The sequence below is a fragment of the Narcine bancroftii genome, chromosome 14 (assembly GCF_036971445.1).
Source record: "Narcine bancroftii isolate sNarBan1 chromosome 14, sNarBan1.hap1, whole genome shotgun sequence".
Lineage (NCBI taxonomy): Eukaryota > Metazoa > Chordata > Chondrichthyes > Torpediniformes > Narcinidae > Narcine > Narcine bancroftii.
Genome location: NC_091482.1, coordinates 15,776,691 through 15,798,311, shown reverse-complemented (window position 1 = coordinate 15,798,311; position 21,621 = coordinate 15,776,691). Strand labels below are relative to the sequence as shown.

At 41.6% G+C, this 21,621-nt stretch overlaps 1 protein-coding gene across 6 annotated transcripts in view; it reads left to right on the top strand.

Moving 5' to 3' along the window:
* LOC138749881 (LIM/homeobox protein Lhx1-like) overlaps positions 1-21,621 on the top strand; it is a 440,383-nt gene that overhangs the window by 386,313 nt on the left and 32,449 nt on the right. For all 6 annotated transcript variants that reach the window (XM_069911872.1, XM_069911869.1, XM_069911866.1 and 3 more), the window contains one exon: positions 5,054-5,197. The gene's annotated coding sequence lies outside the window, so the exon portion shown is untranslated. The remainder of the gene's footprint in view (positions 1-5,053; positions 5,198-21,621) is intronic.

The window sequence follows — 21,621 nt, the reverse complement described above, 5'->3', positions numbered from 1 at the left end:
TGATCACATACATATATAAAAGAAAATATAAAATAAATTTTTAATTTAGACATTTAACGTGGTAGCAGGTCCTTTCGACCCACGTGCTGCCCGATTACACCCGATCGACCTACAATCCCAGTACAATTTGAAGGGTGGCAGGAAACCGGAGCAGACAGGAAACCCGCACAGACACGAGGAAAATATATGAACTTACAGACAGCACTGGATTTGAATCCTGGTCCCTGGTGCTATAATTGCGTTGCACTAACTGCTAAGCTAGCCGTGCCATTTTGGAATTTTACTCAGTTTCAGTTATAAGAGACCCAAGGTTAAGGATACCATTCATCAATCTCACAGCCTGCAGGAAAAATATTTGCCTCTTCACGTGCTACTTAACCTGTGGCCTCACTGGTGTTGTATACTGTTCCAGGATATTCTCCCTGGATCTAAACTATTCTGCTCCTTTTCATTCTGGAAATGTGTTGGTTAAATGCACCATTCCAAACAACATTTCCAGACATGTTACTGTCTAAGGGGTGTACGAATAAGGCTTTCCTTTCTTATTTGAGAAACAATTCCTATATCAAAGTTGCAAATGACTTGTGTAGGGAATTAGAGAGAAGAATCTTGTGTTACTGTTGGTGTATTTCCTTCCTTTTTCAAAAATGTTATAGAAAACTACTGATTGTCTAACAGGGCCAAAACATATCCATCCACAGATCCTCTCCATCAGTTGAATCCTCGTCATTTCACCTTGTCATGACGTCAAGCACAGCAACAAAACTGCACCCAATCCCTAATCCTCCAGACCTCTCCCATCCATGTATCTATCCAATTCATTCTTAAAACTTAAAAGTGAGTCTGCATTTACTGCGTCAGATGGCAACTCGTTCCACACTCCTACCACTCTCTGAGAAAAGAAGTTCTCCCTAATCTTTTCCCCTTTCACCCTAAAGCCATGTCCTCTCATATTTATCTCTCCTAATCTCAATTGGAAGAGCCTCATTGAAATGCTTGATGTTCCATCAGTCTTGTAGAGTCATACAGCACAGGATCAGGTCCTTCAACCCACTTTGTCAATGACAGCCAGGTCATGTATGTTCAGGCTGGAAAGATTCATGATAAGTGATGAGTGGACTAGTACTGAAACACGGTTAATAAGTGGCAATAGAATCACAGGCTTGTCTTTCAGGTGTTGCAAATCAGCATGGGTAGATAACTGGGAACAAATTCTATCTTCTAGACCAAGCTCTTTGGAGAAAGTTGGGGCTTTTGGTTTCTGATGAATTCTGTCCATGATGATTTCCAGGAAGATGACCTCGTGTCCAAATTGCTTTGCGCCTCTTTTGGCTGCTGAGATTGACTTTGTGCGAAGAGATAGGCACCAGAGATCAGGGAGGCATAGGTCCACTTCAATGTTTGGTCTCGAGCCCTGTTTGCATAACTTTTGTGACCTCCCTGTGGATGATATGTATCCACAGGCCATCCACCAAGTTAAAAGAGATGAAGTTCAACCTCTGTCTGCCTCAGCTGCACACAATTGGGCAATGGGAGAGTGGATCATTAATAAAAGTAGTGATTGGATCAGAGCAGCACCCCAGCCTTTCCTGGCTATAAAGAAACTGTTTTCTCTTAACCTAAAAGGACCTTTTGATAGGAACCACTGATAAATTCTTGCAGTCTTGGATTTTGCTGGAGGAATCTTAAAAATAGCATTAATTTCATTGTTTATCTTACTAAGTAGACAGCAGCATTTTTATCCTAAAATTGTACAAGGCCTCATCATTCCCCACAGCAATGCCTTCCTTGCTTTGAACTAAGTCCTCTTTTTTTCATTGTAACTGTATTCTGTAATTGTGCTCTTGCTCTTCTCCCTTGTATGATAACGGTAAAGGTCCCATTCCTGTCACATTTAGTAATACATGACAAAAATGGAACCTTTCCAGGCTGCACAAATGTTGGAATTAACCTCACAGAAGAATCCTTTTCACTGTATTGGTATAATATGACAAGTAACCTTAACCAGAATTTGTTCCAAATATTTTTGAAACATCCCTGATTTACAAGAAAGATAGATCCACAGAACAGGTTAGAACAGCACAGAAAACAGGTCATTCAGCCCTTCTACTCTGTGCCGAAATGTTACTCCGCTAGTCCCATTGACCTGCACCCAGTCCCTAACCCTCCAGACCTCTCCCATCCATGTATCTATCCAATTCATTCTTAAAACTTAAAAATGAGTCTGCATTTACCACGTCAGATGGCAACTCGTTCCACACTCCCACCACTCTCTGAGAAAAGAAGTTCTCCCTCATCTTTTCCCCTTTCACCCTAAAGCCATGTCCTCTCGTATTTATCTCTCCTAATCTCAATAGGAAGAGCCAACTCGCATTTACTCCGTCTAGACCCTCATAATCTTGTAAACATCTTTTACTATAATCTGTGTGATATACTGCTTTCCATGCCCAATCCAGTTTTACTTGGGCTGATATGGTTGTGTTTCTCACACGATTTTGATCTGAATGGAAACCTAGATTTCATGTAATTGAGAACTGTTGTATCTAGGTCATTCTATAGGTTGCATGATTCCAATATCTAGCGTGTGTTCAAACCATCATCTTCCACGGTATGGCTATTCTGATTTTTGTTTCTTTTCCATGGATCCTTTAACCTTTCCCTTGGTATGTCCTCTGTAGATTTTGATGATTGATTTGCACATCTTCTCCTGGAGGCTGAGTTTTTCCAAAAAATCAGCAGTTTGATCTGTTCAGAGATCATTTTCTCTCGATGAGCCTGTGGTCATCCATGCCTCCTGCATTATCCTCTCTCTCTACCCGGTTCCATTATTTTGTCTCTGTTGTCCAACTGCACCAACTTGCTTCCTTACCCCACACCCCCAGGAACGCTAAAGGATTGCTCAACACTTCCATGGCAGTAACCAAAGCTCACATTATCATGAACTCCTCCTTTCCAAAACTTACTGCGTATCTGGGAAATGGCCCATCAGCTTCTGGTCCTTTGGTTTTATCCTGCTTTTCCATCCTTTCTAAAAATTTACTGGCAGATTCACATGGTTCCAACTCCTGGCTTTGTAACTCATATCTCCAGATCTGGTCTTTTATTTGCAGCTCAGAATCTGTGCCAAATTTCTCGCAAGGATCTTGCTGGGATTTGAACTAACTGACTCACTTATTCTCAATTCTTTCCCTTCCCACCCATTCACAAAAAGAGGCAGTAGATCTTCTCTTTGACATGCCTTTCTGAAAACAGTTAAATGTTAGTTGACTTAAATTTTCTCAGTACCTCCACAGCATCAACAGCATATCAATTCATTGTGGGTTAGACCTGTGTGGTTGCTGGACCTTTCTTTCACACTCCCTGCACACACAATCACCGCAAGTTGATGTCAATTTCATTCCATCATTCACATCCTGCATGGGGTATGGAACGCTACTCACCAGACAGTGGTCACTTTGTTATATCTTGCTCCCAGAGAACTCTATGGCTCACATTAAATTAATTTTAAGCTTTTTTGATTTTACAGCAATCATCAAACATCCACACCACCCAGCACACACTCTGTTCTCACTTCTGCCACCAGGAAAGAGGTATAGGTTCCACAAGACTCACACCACCAGGTTCAGAAATAGCTGCTACCCCTCCACTATCAGAATCCTCAATGGCAAAGTCAATTAGAGAGATGTTTTTATGGAACGACACCGCATTAAGGCCAGCTCCATTGGGGGGAAAAAAAGGTGGACGTACCTTTTTATGGAGAAGGCCTATAAGGCAGCTCCAGCATTGTTTTTATGGAGAGTGAGTTCGGGTGCCGTCATCTGGAGCTGAGGGAGGCGGGGGTGAGTGTTGCAGTAGCACCACTGGGAAACTCAGACTGGTTCCAGCTGTGTGGGGATTATGGGTAGTGAAGATCGCCATTGATCCTTCTTCCAGCTTTTCTGTCCGGTGCTGCCCCTCTGGCATGCCAACCATGGGTCTTTGCTCCCCTCTTTCACCCATCGGACTCCCCGGCTCTGCTTCTCCATCTTCACTCCTCCTTCCTCAAGGGCCGTGGAGCTCAGCACCCAGTTCCCTTTGCCCTCTAGCCCCAGTGGCTCCAAATCTTGCCCACGAAGGGCCTCCAGGCTCTTCGGGCCAGATTCCTTCCTCTCCCCTTCACCTTGCACGTCCATTCCTGCTCTATCTCCGGGCCAGATTCCTTCCTCTCCCCTTCACCTTGCACGTCCATTCCGGCTCCTGCCCTCCTGCTCCTTCATCTCAGTGGCCTTGGTGAAGAAGCGAGGGGCAGAGGGGGAACGGGAAGAGGACAATATTGCATGGCAGGAGGGAGCCCTAACCCCACCACCAGTCACCGTGGGCGCCCTGGTGGTGGCTCCTGTATCAGGGGTTGATGGCGTCATCGTGACATCATCGCCCACCCCTAAGCAGATGCCTTCAGCGGCATTGTTTTTATGGAGCGAGGTGGAGCGACTCGCGCTATCTCTGAAACTAGCCCCCTGGAAGGATCAGAGTCCACAGTCAGCATCCACTGTCGGCGGTTTTATAAAGGTAGTTGGATCGATGTAAAGGTGGAGAATATCCGCCTTTACATTCACTTTTTATTCATCTATAAAAAGGCATAGAGACTCATTTAAGGACTCTTACTTCTGCACTCTTGATTTATTTTCTTTGCACTATTTGCACCAGTCAGTTTGTTTACATTTGTTATCTGCTACAGATCTTTTACTTGTTGACATGTTTTCACGTGTACAGTTTATTTTTGCCTTGTGGTCATTCTGCCTCGCCCACAGATAAAAGAATCTCGGGGTTGTATGTGATGCCATGTATGTACTCTGACTGAAAATCTGAAGTCTATTTTTTGGAAAACATGTCATATGCTGCTGGGAGATACAATGTGTGTGTGCTGTACTGAACATGATGCGTGATTGAATGATGCAGTCTTTAAGTACAAATAGTATTTTTGTGTCTTGAAAGAATTTGGATCCCTATTCGCCCTTATAATAATATAGAAAAAACCCAAAGAGATTGAAGCTTAACGTTCATGTTTTTCTAGGAGATGGGAGCTAGTTCCAGCCTCTGTCAGCCACGAGGATTGGGTGATTCTGGCAAGAATGTTGATTCCCTACATTATCCAACCTGCATATTGAAGATCCAAAGGCTTGAATTTCAATCGCACCTCGATGGAATTTAACCTCAGGTAATTAAATGGAACTTTAATGCCAGTTCAGCCTCTGAAACTATTGAATGGTCATAACAAACCATCTTTTCCAGCCTAACCTGTACATGAATTCAGATTCATAATCTTTTTTTTTAATTTTTTTATTTTTCACACGATGAACCATATTAATCAAAATGCACACAAACATTTCCCTCTTGAATATACGCAGTCATTTTCTCCCCTTTTCCCCCCTCCCTTCCCTCCCTCCTTCCCACCCCCCTCCCTACCCACTAAACGTTCAACATATACATTACAATAAACCCATTAAACAATGTCATCACACAATGAAAATAAACAAGAAAATTGTATCATCTACTTTTACACACTGGGTCAGTTCATTTCGTCTTCTTCTCATTCTATCATTTTAGGGGGTAGAGGTCTGCGGTAGGCCCTCTCTGTTGTGTTCCATGTACGGTTCCCAAATTTCTTCAAATAGTGTGATTTTATTTTTTAAATTATATGTTATTTTTCCAATGGAATGCATTTATTCATTTCCATGCACCATTGCTGTACTCTCAGGCTCTCTTCTGATCTCACATCCATATATCTTAAGTACATCCTGAAATGGGCCATTGAGTTCAGGAGTGAATGGGTGCTGCATGGCCAGTTGATTTTGTGTTTCATTTTAATATAGAGATGCAGCATGGTAACAGGCCCTTTTGACCCAAAAACCTGCACCCTCCCAAATATCACCCATATGACCAAATAATGTGCGAGGAAACTGGAAACCCACACAGGGGAGAACATGCAAACTCCTTAAAGACAGTGCCAGATTTGAACCCAGGGCCGCTGGCGCTGTAAGAGCATTGTGCTAACCACCACACTAACCATGCCGCTGCTAGTCTCTCTTGTATTATACATAACCCATGAATGAGTATTAAAATAAAACATACTGTACACGAGGAACAGCAGATCCATTTCCCACACTCCATACAGCTGTGACATCTGATTATGGGAATTATGAACTGCATGACCCAGCTACTGATGCAGAGAGAAACAGATAGTTGCTCCCATATCACTAACTTAGGCAAAGCATCTCATTTGCAGTTTCCGGATAGCTTGGATGAGATTAGATGTTTAAATCACGAGAAGTGCACCAAACAGGAACACCGTCAAAAAAGAGCTGCTTTTAAAATTTCTCACAAAATATTAAAAAGAAATTGTTTATCTTTCTTCAATAAGGAAAGAGTGGAAAGGTAACAACAAAACAGCTTTGGTCCTGCATTATGCTCATTCGTAGAGAACAAAAGGGTTAAAAATTGCTTCAGTAGCAGGGTAAATGCTTAAGCATGTACTTTTAAAGCAATCTGTTTAATTAAGTTTATACCTTTGCAAGTAGTTTCGGGGATTTTTTTTATAAAATAAATTCTGAGTAAGGAATAAATTCACACAAATAATTGTGATAAACATGTGTAAAAATGAATGCATTCCCAGAAACCCTTCCAAAAAAAAATGGTGGAAAATTGACACGGTTGCCTCCCAAGATCAAATCCCACTTCAATAATTTCTCCAGGATTCTCTCATCTCTGGTGCAGATAAATTCATGTCAAGGTGCAACAACTCAGATAGCCTGACTCTATGCATAGTAAACGTCTTTCAGAAGGAAGTAAAGCCCAGAGCAAGGCCTTATCAGAGCAAGCTGGCTCACATTTATCTGATCCCTCGTTGAATGCAAAAACAGGGCTTGATCTGCTGCTCCTGGTTTGCAGGCGAAGGCCGGGGGTGGAATGAAGATATAAACAGAAGAAATGAGTTGGGATAGAGGGAAAACAGAAAATAAATTTGAAAAAATTAGCCGCCACACAAATCAGCAGATGAGACTGTCACCCAGGCACCAGAAGGCCCATCTGTTGAACAGCATTTGACACCCACCCCAAAGACTGACGATAAATCAAGTTTACCAGGCAAAAGCCGGGACCCTGCTTTGCATATGGGGACAGAAGTCTGCGTATTGACAGTGCAGCCAGGTGCAGACATAGATGGTTTAAATCTATGCCTTGTTCTGTGCTTTGAATCCCCTCTCAGACCTGATATCTGCACAAGCCTCCCTATTAACTACTCAAGTTTTTAAGAACTTTTCCTTTTCCCTCATCCAGAATGGAACTTTATTTTCTACCTACAGGAATTTTTACAAAAGTTACATACTGGAACAACAAAGCAAATGCATATTAAAGTGTGAATCAATCTGCTGCTTCTCCTTCACTGATAAATAAAGGGGTGTTAGAAATTAATGTACCTTTAAAGAAATTGCTCGAGACAAAAATTGAGAACAAAGAACATTTATTACAACAACAATGCAAAGTTGGGTGCTTCCCCTTACCCTGGGAATACACACACATACTGGGGCTCACGTAACTTTTATACAGTCAATTTCAGCGTCAGAGTGCCCTCCCCCTTACATTCTTCTGCCCCCTGGATGGGTTTGGCATAGGCAATCCTTCCTGCCTACGTGCAGTTTCAGTACACTTGGAGGACCAGGGGGTATCCTGTGGGTGTCCCATCATGTCATTGTCCTTATTCACACCTTCCTGATTCTCGGGGCTACCATCTCTTGGTATGCGGAGTTGACTCATTCTATCTAGGGTTGGCTAATTTCATATGTATAAATCTGTGTATGGTTAGCTAATTAGATATGTAGGTACTTCTGTCCAGGGCTAGGAGACCTTTATCTGATCCAGACTACCTACATTCTATTGTACCTTACCATTCCTTTTCTTAGTCTTATGGTGGCTCTTGTCCCACTCTCCTAGTCTTCTCATAGGCTGCCAATATAGTGCAGTACTGAGGGAGAGCTATACCATTGGCAGTCCCATTCTTTTAATGAAGTGTTAAATTGAGGCTATGTTTGCTCTTGGATATGAATGTAAGGGGTCTTTTATATATGTGGAATTCCTTGCCACAGACTGCTGTGAAGACCAAGTCATTGGGAATAATTAAGGTGGAGGTTGATAGATTCTTGACTAGTAAAGGTGCCAAACAGTACAGGGGAGGGCAGGAGAATGAGGTTGAGAGGAAAATATTATCAACCACGATTCGAGTAGGGGAGAAGACTTGATGGTTAATTCCACTCCTACATCTTATGGTCTTTGAAGAACAGGAGAGGTGTTAAGACAGCATTCCGGCCAAATTTTCATCTGTGAAAAATTATTTTTGGTGGTTATGTTTTCCAGTTACTACACTTCCAAACTACTGCATAGATCACAGCATTTTTAGAAAGGGTGTGAAAGAGATATGAATGCAAGTCTTTATTTTGATAGCAACTGCAAGAATATATCCTTAGGAAGTACACATTTTCAACTTAAAGGCTTCAGGGTTCTTTTCACGGATTGATGTGACTTTAATTTTTGATTTAACAGTTGAGGCGGGTACAGTCAACCAAATTAAATGCATAGATGAATAAAATAAGATGGAAGTACTGAGCAGATCAAACAGTGTGTATAGAAAGAGAAGCCAAATGCTCTAAACTGGACAAATTCCATGATCCCAGATTAAATTTTCAGATTAAGATTTTCAAAGCTTGCTGAGGGATCTGGACCAACTGGGAGGATGGGCCAAAAAATGGCAGATGGAGTTTAGTGCAGACAAGTGTGTGAGGTGATGCATTTTGGAAGGGCAAACCAAGGTAGGACATACACAATAAATGGTAGGGCACTGAGGAGTGCGGAGGGGCAGAGAGATCTGGAAATACAGATACATGGTTCCCTGAAGGTGGTGTCACGGGTGCACAGGGTTGTAAAGAAAGCTTTTGGTATCTTAGCCTTTATAAATCAAAGTATTGGGTATAGGAGTTGGGATGTTTTGTTGAAGTTGTTGATGAGGCCAAATTTGGATTATTGTGTGCAGTTCTGTGTGCCTAACTACAGGAAGGATATCATTAAGATTGAAAGAGTGCAGAGAATATTTACTAGGATGTTGCCAGGTCTTCAGGAGTTAAGATACAGGGAAAGATTAAACAAGTTGGGACTTTATTCCTTGGAGTGAAGAAGAATGAGGGGAGATTTGATGCAAATTTGCAAGATTATGAGAGGTATAGACAGAGTGGAGGTGAGGAGGCTTTTTCCACTTGGATTGGGGGAGATAAATATGAGAGCTCATAGTTTTAAGATGAAAGGGGAAATGTTTAAGGGGAACATTAGGAGAAGGTTCTTCACTCAGAGAGTGGTAGGAGAGTGAAATGAGCTGCCATCTGATGTGGTGAATGTGGGCTCAATCTTAAGTTTTAAGAATAAATTGGATAGGTACATGGATGGCAGAGGCCTGGAGGGTTATGGAATTGAAGCAGGTCAATGGGACTAGCAGAGTAGTGGTCAGCGTAGACTAGAGGGGCCGATTGACCTGTTTTCTGAACTGTAGCATTCTATGGTTCTATGGTAAATCCAACCATATTTGCTCCAATTTGATCCAAGGTGGAAATTAATTTATCATGTGATCTCTGCTGATCAATAAGATGCTGGACACCACTAACCAATAAGGTTCTAGGAACTGCTAACCAATAAGGTTCTGGGAACTGCTAACCAATAAGGTTCTGGACACTGCTAGCCAATAAGGTACTGGACAATAAGATGCAGGACAATTTCCCATGGAGCAAAACCACCATAAAGGGTCTTCAACCCAAAACATTAACCTTGTTTCTCTTTCCATGGATGCTGCCAGGCCTGCCGAGTGTTTCTGACTATTTCAGGTTCCCAGTATCAGCAGTTATTTTTAATTTTCATTGGAGGGGGAATAAAAGATTAAAGAAATACTGAGACAAACTCCATCAACGTGATGAGAAGTATTTCCTTTCTTCGTAAATTCAAGCAGATTGTTGGACTGAATGCTGTTTCCATGCTGTATCTACCTCCAGGATAACTATTCTGGAAATTAGTCAGTCCCATGCCTTGATACACATGGCATAAATGGTCTCCAGTGAGGGCTTCAACTGTTTAAAACTCTTTCTTTGTCAGCAGATTTCAGACTTATTGTCAGAGTACATACATGACATCATGTACAACCCCGAGATTTCTTTTCCCTGCCGGTGCAGCAGAATTACCACTAATTGGTAGTGCAAAAATAAAGTGTACACAGCGTAAGCATGTAAACAAACAAGAACTGTAAACAAACTGACTGCGCAATACAGAGAGAACGAAAAAGGAAAATCAATTAAAGTGCATGAAGTAAGTGTCCTTAAATGAGTCCCTGATTGAGTTTGTCGTTGAGGAGTCTGATGGTGGAGGGGGAGCAGCTGTTCCTGAACCTGGTGGAGCAAATTTATATACTTCAACTAACTTTTCACAGACAAGCGCTGAGAAGTAGTGCCTTTGTTCAAATGATGAATGGTGAATCTGAATCTCAATAATGCCAAATCTTTTTGGCGTAATTATTTCATTTAAGTTTCTTATCCCATTTCTTTCCACTAATTCTTTCCAACTCAGTAAGGTGGAGTTAGAACACAACCTTCCATACCATGGCTTAGCTAAATAAAAGGCAACCTTCAAGGGACATATGGATCTTGTCCAACACATTAATGGTTAGCAGTGACCCCATACCAAATTACGTTCCATCTTTAAGTCAAATGTAAACAAATGGACTTGAATTTACTTTGGTGAAATGAGCATTCTGTGTTTGGTGCCATGATCCCTTTAACGGAAATGGCTTTACTGCACAGTTTTACACAGTCTGAATATTCTGTACTTACGTGGGACAGTTTGAAAAGCTTTCCTCCAAAATCTTCTGTACCTTTATGTTTCACCACTTTCAGCTAAAATAGTAGAAGTACCTTGCGGCTCGACGTTTCAATTTTCACCTTTTTGCTCACGTGATCAACATTTTGATGCCAGTTATAGCAAAGGTACTGGAAATCCCAGCACCTTTGAGTTGTTCGATGAAAGAATTACATGTGCCAGTAACGTTGCAGTTGAACAGGTTCCTAAATTTTTAAAGACCTTAAATTTGCTTTCCTGTTAAAATATCTCATGATATATGACATGTTTTAAATATTACTTCTAAAATTATTGCAAACAGAAGCTTGGATTTTCATTCCTTCATGATGTAGTTTTCTTGTGTTTTTATGATCTTTCTAGATGTAATTTGATTTTGATTTTGTAACCAAATTTGAATAGAAAATGTGGAGTATTATGTACATTAGACACAAGGAGGCAGTTAAATTTGTTCAATTCAATTATAACAAGAGCATTATTCATATAATATGTATGATGGCTCTACTATAGGTTACTTAAAAAAAAATCCAAAAGATATTTAGATTAACGTGAGAGAATTTAACTACAAGCATTATTGCATTATTGCCTATTTTGTTGAAGATAGCCTGTGATGTAAATTGACATACAAAGAGGTGAACAGTCAATACAGATTAAAATTATGCTCTCCTTGGACTTGCATTGATTGAATCACAAAGCCAGAAACCTGTACTTAGCCAAAATAGACAGCGGGAGAATAGGAGGTGGCGTGGGGATTTGGAACTATTCCATCTCTCTCCTGGGGTAAAATATTGGCAGGGCTACAGATGACGTCTTCAGCCAAATGAGCAAAGTATAACTCGAGAGCAAAGCCAGTCCGGAGAACAGTAAGCTAAACATAAATTTTGAACAAGACAGCTTCACCTTGCAATTTGTTTTCATGTCGCTGCAGGTACAATATATACTGAAACATTCTTCTCAATACACATTACACTGGCATGACTACAGAATCTTATCTGAGCAAAACGGAAGTGACAACTTCAGTCAGCCTGTTTTCTTCTGCACTTAATTCTCTCTTTTTTTTCTATGTTAACATTTTTTTTCATCAATCAACTTCCTACGCCAACAGATCACTTGACAGGCTCTGCCTGGTTTAGACGCATTAGGGAAAAAAAATGGAAAATATACTGAATAATAGATCAGATTTTTAGCAGACGAGGCTTTACGTTTAATCTTTGCACGTCTCACCCCAGTCTGTGCTTTATCATGTCTTTACAGCCAACAGCTTGTTTATGAATAAAAAATGTGGCATGAAACCAAAGAGTGAGTTGTCTTTGTTTTGTCAAGTGTACCGAGACAAAATGCTTGCTCTCACAAGTCTTCACTTCTTACAAGCCTTCTGGGACCCCAGGGGCAGCTGGACCAATGCTACCTGCAGAACGGTTGCTATGGCAAGCATGCTTTACCCCCACGACAAGTTAGGAATATTCATGAGCTGAAACTCTGCCGAATCATCTGCATGTCTGAGTGTTCTGAGTTCTAATATGCAAATAGACCGCTTTGACTGACAGCCACTTTATTAACTCATTAAGCCCATCTTGTCCCTTTAAAGACAGCATAATTACAAATAAAGCTGTCACTCTTTGTTTACAAATGCTGCTCAGTTCCATTAAGGAGAGGGGTGGCCTGTTTTTGGTACCTGATGGTCAGGAGAAGGCAAGAAGGAACTATCCAAGGTATGGATCATCATTTGATGAGGAATAGGGAGATAAACCATGAAATGGTCAGGGTGAACTGCTGTGACTAACAGACATCTAGCACCAGGTATGATACCCACTACACTTAGACTGTTTTGACCTTGCACAACCCAACATTCTTAGCAATCTGACATTATATTTTTAGCATACTTTTTTTGTTATTTTCTGGGTATGCTATACCTTCTTAATCCAGAAGCTTTGCTTAATCATCTGGTTCACTTAATAGGCTGGTCTGGTGCTCTGTGATAAAGCAGTTACTTTCAAGCTCACTGATTTCATTCATTGTTTATAGTGTCTCTTTCTCCCCAAGCTCCTTATATACTGATTGGCTTGTGGGATTCTGTCAAACAGTGTGATTATTTCTGTTGAAAGAGAGAACAATTGCAAGAAAAAATAGAGGAAAGAAAAACTTACTCCTGTCTTGAATTCATTCTTATATTTTTTCTCTTTTAGTTTTGCAACTGAATGTCTCTCATTGTCCTCGAGTTACAATGGCTGTAGCTTTTAACAGCCATATTTTTCTCAATTCGTTGTTCGATATACATGTGGCCACATGTTCCCCCACAGAATACAGCAAGCAGTACCTCACCCAGGAACCAATGAAACATATCGAACCTGGGCATCAGGTGGACCGGCCATTCTCAACGGCGGCCATACCACCCTCCGAGGGGACCACAGCACATTTAAGAGAGGCCACGGACTGAAATCATATGTAGTCGGTAAGAGAGAAGTACAGAAGAAACCAACTAAACTGGACTGCTTCACGGAGAAGGGAGCCCATAAACTTTGAGCTGAGTCCAAAGGGGGCCATGGCCAAAAAAGAAAGGTTATGAATGTTACCTCCACTAACATTGAAATCGGAAAATGGAAACTCCAATAAATAGAGTTACAAGTCCATTTTACAGTCCAAAGATGACAGTACATCAATACATTCCCTGGTTTAAATATTAATATGAGCATAATAGGTAGAAGGTGGAACCAATGGTATTGGATGGGAATCCCAGGTATTCCTCCACACTGAAGCAGGTTTTACTCTGCAACACATGCCTTTGAATCTTGAAGTATTCTTTCTTTCTTTGGCTTGGCTTCGCGGACGAAGATTTATGGAGGGGGTAAAAGTCCACGTCAGCTGCAGGCTCGTTTGTGGCTGACAAGTCCGATCCGGGACAGGCAGACACGGTTGCAGCGGCTGCAGGGGAAAATTGGTTGGTTGGGGTTGGGTGTTGGGTTTTTCCTCCTTTGCCTTTTGTCAGTGAGGTGGGCTCTGCGGTCTTCTTCAAAGGAGGTTGCTGCCCGCCAAACTGTGAGGCGCCAAGATGCACGGTTTGAGGCGATATCAGCCCACTGGCGGTGGTCAATGTGGCAGGCACCAAGAGATTTCTTTAGGCAGTGCTTGTACCTTTTCTTTGGTGCATCTCTGTCACGGTGGCCAGTGGAGAGCTCGCCATATAACACGATCTTGGGAAGGCGATGGTCCTCCATTCTGGAGACGTGACCCACCCAGTGCAGCTGGATCTTCAGCAGCGTGGACTCGATGCTGTCGACCTCTGCCATCTCGAGTACCTCGACGTTAGGGATGAAAGCGCTCCAATGGATGTTGAGGATGGAGCGGAGACAACGCTGGTGGAAGCGTTCTAGGAGCCGTAGGTGATGCCGGTAGAGGACCCATGATTCGGAGCCGAACAGGAGTGTGGGTATGACAACGGCTCTGTATACGCTTATCTTTGTGAGGTTTTTCAGTTGGTTGTTTTTCCAGACTCTTTTGTATAGTCTTCCAAAGGCGCTATTTGCCTTGGCGAGTCTGTTGTCTATCTCATTGTCGATCCTTGCATCTGATGAAATGCTGCAGCCGAGATAGGTAAACTGGTTGACCGTTTTGAGTGCCCGATGGAGAAGGGCATTATGGAGAAGTATTATTCACCTAGGAATCCACCTCATTACCTTCCGGCCACTGAGGAGCAGGATATGGATCCAGGTTGATCAAATCACCGTTTAGAATCAGGGTGGGAGAAGGACACAATGTCAGCGATGATTTTGAGCATAAAAGGAGGGGGGAAGTATCCAGTCACAATGGTCTCAGACGCCTGATTCTCAAGGAAGGATTCAAACTCCCAGCATCAAAGACCATGGTACTGAAGGAGTTGGGGAGATATGAGTACCTGACTGTCAGATCATCTTTGCGGGATGGAGGAAAGCAATCCTCTTCTTTGTCCATCACAAGACATTCTGCAAATACATTTCCTGTCACCTCACAGTTGAGATAATCTTTCATCAGCAGAATGGCACAAGTTGACATAGCAGTTAAATTTTTTAATTTGAATTTAGACGTACACCATGATAACAGGCCATTTTGGCCCACGAGTCTGTACCATCCAATTTACATTCAATTAATCTTCATCCCCGGTACATTCTGAATGGTGGGAGGAAACTGGAGCCCCTGGAGAAAACCCATACAGATAGATACAGGGAGAACTTACAAACTCCTCACAGACAGAGCAGGATTCTAACCCTGGTCTCGATCGTTGGCACCGTAAAGGCGTTGTACTGCCAATTGTAGACATACCCCATGGTAACAGGCCATTTTGGCCCACGAGTTTTACACCTAATTAACCTACATCCCATGGTACGTTTTGAATGGTGAGAGGAAACCGGAGCCCCTCAGGGAAAATCTATGCAAACACGGGGCAAATGTACACACAGACAGCGCAGAATTCGAACCCTGATCCCGATTGCTGGCACTGTAAAGGCGTTACACTTATCCAAAAGAGGTACAAAAGGGCATCACACTGCTAATCAATAATTACCAAAATGTCACGACATTACTCACCAGTACGGCCCAAATGGGCACAACGCAATTAGCCAGAAATGACATGAATGATATGACGCTGTTAACCAGACTCGGCACAAATGGGAATGACACTGTTAACCAGAAATGACACAAATTGACATTATGCTGTTAACCAGAAAAACCAAATAATCACCTTTTACAATAAGGATTGATGGCCAGCGTGGATCATTTCCAGCTCTGCTTTTAAAAGCAATACCATGGGCATGGAAATATTTTATTTCCACCAACATGAGCTTGGTCAGACAACTGATCTGAAAAATGGACGATGAAAAGTGGTCGATGTGATATTTAATTCAGTGGTGCCAGCAGGCGGGTGCTCTTTCGTCAGCAATATAGCAAGTGTATCACGCGCAAGTGCATTTGCGGGGCTTCTGAGCACATGCAGCAAGTGGGTGACAGAATTATGAAGAGTGGACGGATCATGACATCAGTCGGAGCTCAACGTTATTCCTAATCCTCTTTCCTCATCACACATGACGGAACACAGATTAAACAGGAGGAAGACACCAGTGGGCTGCTTTTTAATGGGATCCTCCACATTATCGATTGACTCCTTTCTTCTATCTGTGGCCAGAGGTCTACAAGTGGTTTGTGCTTTCTGTAGATGATGGAAGTCACAAGTGATTAAGATAATGTTTGCTAGGTTTCTATACAACCCAATTGCTCCCAGACGTTATTGTAGGATAAGTCTCTCCCATAAATGAGGGCCGTAGACTGCAGAGCAGGATGCTGGTAGAGAAAGAAAGGAGTTGAGTTCCAAGCTGGTGTTACATGGCCAGAATATTCAGGAAGAAATTCTCTGTCCTGAATTTTAGTGAGCAAACAAATGAGATATCAGACTTTGAAAAGGACATTCCCATCAAAATCTACCACCCGTTAAATGAGAATCTGCCAGACTTATCAAAATACTTAACATCTCTTCCGTTCCTTAGATCTAAGTTTTTATTCTCTGAAAAGAATAAAAACCTTGTGGTTTTTTTTTAAAGTTCCTAACAGAGAGGGTACAGCCACGAATGCTATTTTTGGATTAAGATGTTGGACCAAGGCCCGAACTGCCCACTAAGGTGGAAATAAAAACTTCCCTTGGCATTGTTTAAAAGAAGAAGTGGATAGTTCTGTCTAATATTTATCCCTCAATAAGTACAATAACATAACAACAGAATTACTTGGATATTTAGAACACTGCTCTTTGTGGCAACTTGTGTTCAAATTGGTGAGCATATGTGTGATATTGCAATCATGTCTAAATTTTAAAAAAATTCTATGGCTGTAAGTCACTTGTCTTGAAACCAGGAAGGATGTGATACAACTGCTTGACTGTTTCTGCTTCTATCTATTTTTGCATCAATCACTCCATACATTTTCTCTTCAAGTTTTCATTTTCTCTTGTCTTCAACATAGCACAGTATCTTTGAACTATGAAACACATGTACATTCCATGGAAATAATGCACAATTGGGTAGAGTAACTCCAGCCTATCCATGTTGACAAATTGGTCTCAGTTTGATAGGTCATACAAATATGTTATTTATTTGTAATTGCCTGTCGTCTCACCCGTCACCAGATCGCCAGCCAATAGTGTACAGGTCAAATACACAGCTTAACAAATATATTAGAATTTGGGTTTTTTTTAGACATACAGCACGTTAACACGCTATTTCTGCCCATGAGCCTGTTCTGCCCAATTACACCCAATTAACCTACAACCCCCAGTACATTTTGAACAGTGGGAGGAAACCGGAGCTCCCGGAGAAAACCCACACAGACACGGGGAGAACGTACGAACTCCCTACAAACAGACAGTTGCGCTAACTGCTACACCAACCATGTCATTACTCTTTGATAATTTTGTGATAGTCGTTGCATTATTGCGGTTAAAACCATTGAATCCCAACATATACTGGTATACGTTTTCCTGCTAAAATCATTCCTGATCTCAATGGTGCTTCTGGACAAGGTGAAAATTGGGAGATACATCAGGGCAAGGAAGGTTAGAGAACAATTCGTGCAGATCATTTTCTTGCAGTCCCCCAGTGGGGTCCTCAAGGGCTGCAACAGCAGATGCCTTTCATCAGGCAATTTCTCCATTCTCTCGACTGTGTAATAAGACAGGGTGAGAAGGCAGGAGGACCATTTTCAACAGATTTAGAGTGACAAATCATTTTTTTTTAAACTTTGGTTAATTATTTGACAGTGGATAGTTTGAGTCTATGGTCATTTTTTTCTCCACTCTCCTCGTAAGTTATTGATTTGTTGCCTGGCTACATTTTCACAGTTGTTTGTCCAACAGTAACTCTTTCCAAATGGCAACTTTGGGGGTCATTAAAATCTCTATCAGCTGCCTTCCTTGAATTCATTACCTCAACGTACGTAGACCAATAGTTTTGAAACTGTCCCCCGAAACTCACATTCCACCTTAAGCAATCCCTATGCCATAATTGCTCTGTGATTAGTAAAGGATTACTTAAGGTGGTATGTGAGTGGAAAGAAAAAGTTTAAAAACCACTGATTTAGTCCATAGATGAACATAGAACATTACAGCACATTACAAGCCCAGCATTTTAAATGTTGTAAGGCATGGGCAGAATAGATGTTGAAAGGCCATTTCCAACAGTGGGAGAGTCTAGGACAAGAGGGCACAACTCCAGGATGAAAGAGCTTCCATATAGAACAGAGGAATTTCTTCAGCCATAGGGTGGTAAATCTGTGGAATTTGTTGCCACAGGCCAGGTCATTGGTTGTGTTTAAGGCAGAGAGTGATATCCTTGATTAGCCAGGCATCAAAGGTTATGGGGAGAAGGCCGGGCAGTGGGGCTGAGTGGGAGAATAGATCAGCTCATGATTGAATGGTGGGGCAGACTTGATGGGCTGAATAGCCTACTTTGGCTCCTATGTCTAATGGTCTTCAGCCCACAACCTACAAAAGGCTAATAGATTACAGGATTTTTAAATGAATGTGAATGCAGTATTTCCATAATCCATCTGGGTGTAAAACAGCTGCAATAATAGCCTGGCTTGTGCTAAGTCTGACCCACCACCACCCTTTGCCCCACTCACCTCCTGTGGCACCATGGATGGTCCATGCTGGAGGCCTCCAGCTGTGAGGCAAAGCAGCCTACGAGCAAGGCATCGGGCAAGAGAACCTGAGCCCCTGGTTCTGCATCACCTGCGAGCCTGTGACAGTTCCATGATGTCGACGTAATATTTTTAACTTGCTTTAATTGCCTCTGAGTTTCATGAACCATTGAACTGGATTAAAATAAGAAAATTATTTAAAAAGTAAAAATTATAAATCTAATCAAAATAGCATTAAAGTTGATTATTTGGTAAGGAAAGCAAAAAATAAACTAGCTAATCCTGCCTTTATATTTACCATTTACAATAGAAGTCCAAAAATCCAGATGCCAGAAATCTGGACCAACACAGAATCAGGACTTTTTGAAAACGGTCAAACTTTTAAAATTTACCGGGCTTTTGTGTGTGCGCATGTGTAAGCACCGCAGATGCAGCTGCTTTATTTTTCTTTAAAACTGTTTGTTTTGATTAATGAAGCATGCTATATTTGCAAATGAACAAATTATCAGAATTTACCTGTTCATCTTTTATTCCTCCTTAAATTTGAATCTTGAAAGCACTGCCAAAGAATCTGGACTGACCCAATCCCTGAGCAGTCTGGATTTTCAGAATTCTGCTGTACCTTCAGTGAAGATTGATGACCTAATTGAAATGAATAGGATCGCCATTTGCCAGCCTAGCTGAGGGAACAGGTGTAAAGTGCAATGGGAATTCTGATTCACCACTTTGGCTCTCCAACATGATCCCGACATGCATTTTGCAGTGAACAAATGCCGAAGTTCAATGCAGGCTGATCATGCAACATGGGTGGGGTTCACTGTTTCTTCAATCTGTTGCTCTTTTATTGTGTGGGGTAGGCTTTTGTCATTCATGCTAGAATATGCATCCAAGAATCCATCAACAGGTCTGCATGCACTCAAGTCCACTGATACCTGTGCAAGAGACAATGTGTAGGGTAGAGATAAAGGAAAGGTTTCAAGTAGCAACTACAGTGTTCTTCTGTTGGTCCTTCAAAGAAAATTTGAAGGCAGAAGTAAAAAGTCACTGTTCCCAATAGATTGTTGTGCCTGCACACCTCAGCCTTCGGCCTATCATGAAGGCACTGGTGTTTTCTTGTGCTATGAGGGAAACATGAAAGTCTGCAGACGCTGTGGTTGTAGTAAAAACACACAGAAATGCTGGAGGATCTCAGCTGGTCTCACAGCGTCCACAGGAGGCAAAGACATATTACCGACATTTCGGGCCTGAGCCCTTCTTCATGGAAACCTTGAACAAAGGCTCAGACCCAAAACATTGGTTATATATCTTGACCTCCTATGGACCCTGAGAGACTAGCTGAGTTCCTCCAGCATTTCCGTGTGTGTGTTTTTTTCCCATGTGCCCTGCTCACTCCGAGTTTCACCTCTGAATAGCTCCTACATTGTCTGTGATCTTGCCCAGGGACATGAACGACGACCATAGCCATTGTCCAGAAGCGAAAATTCTCACTGTTCAACAGTTGTTCTGAAGCAGTTACCTCCCTAATCTGAACAGCAATAAAGCAACATTATTATTTTTAATATATCATAAAGAAAAAAACACCACCTTTTCCCCTTACAATGACCCCCTAACAAGTTCATGACAAATATTCGTCTTTTCTAAGCTCTATTTATTAAATCAAATGTTATCACTTTCTCCGCTCTAACTTCAATGCCCTTGTTATCCTTCATGACCACATCCTTGAACTCACTATTTCTTTGGAAGAGAGACACTTCTGATCATATCTTCTATGGTTTACCTTTCATATCCATCCTCCCCTTACACAACCCGAGACTCAATAATCTTACAACGCAACATCCTCCTGTGTTTGTCCTGGCAAAACAATTCTTCACAAGGTACATTCAACTTGACTTTCAAAATATGGCTGCAGAGGGTGATCCACAGACACTCAGTGATTCTGAAGCGACTATCTTTCTCTTTCTCCTCTAGTTAGTGGCGACTCTTTCCCTTATGGCAGGTGAATGTTCAAGTATATAATGTCCATTACATTTTTAATATAAAATTACTGAACAATAAAAGGAACGTAAAACCTTGCTCTTTGAAAATACTAATTGTACAGTATCCAGAGCTCCATCCACCACAAACAGGCCTGCAGTTATTATCCTGTTTTATCACATTCTCAGCGCTAACCTTAACGTCCTTGTCCTCACTAAAATCAATACTTTGGCCATTCCCACGATATATCAATGCTCCTTTTCTAAGGGAAACACTCAAAAGGACAGGTTTGCTATACAAGGATGGTATTTCCCTGTTACTTTCTACCTAAATCTTTGATTTCTCAGCTCTCACCTCACCAGTGGACCTACAAATATTGAAACGATAGGACTGGAGTCCTAAGCCACTACATTGCCTCAACCCACTGAAATAACCCTTCCTCACACTAGCCCTGTTCAAACATTTGACAAATTTATCTCTTGCATCCCTTCATTACTTTTCTTGCTCACACCCATAATAATGTTATACTATCTCTCCTTAAACTTCACCCCATCATCAAAGTTTCCTCTGTCAAAATATCAATCCTTAACTAGCATGCCTTAGTAACTCTAGTTATCTAGTTTACCTTTCTCCCGAGACTTTGAAGACTCAATGCCTTTCAAACCATGACCAACCATGTCAAAGCTCTATCTTCAATCCTGCCACAAAATTTCAATTAGCATCCTGTGCAACCTTGACAACAATCAACTAACACCTCCTTGCCTTCTGAACTTGTCTGCAGCAAGCATTCATGCCATCTTCTTGCAGTTCCTGTCAGCTATCAATGACTGATGGAAGTAAACTCAATTGGCTTCATTCTCATTCATTCAGTTATGTCTACCAAGAGAAAAGAGTAGTGATGGTTTCTTTGCACACTTGCTTTCTGGTCTTCCCCAAGATCTAATCTTATGCACTTCTTACTATTCATCTATAATTTGTTCTTAATTTTTCCAAGTGGTCAGCATTAATTACTGCATCTAAACTGAAGACATGCTATATCTCATCACCACCTCCACTAAATCTAAAGTGTCAGGC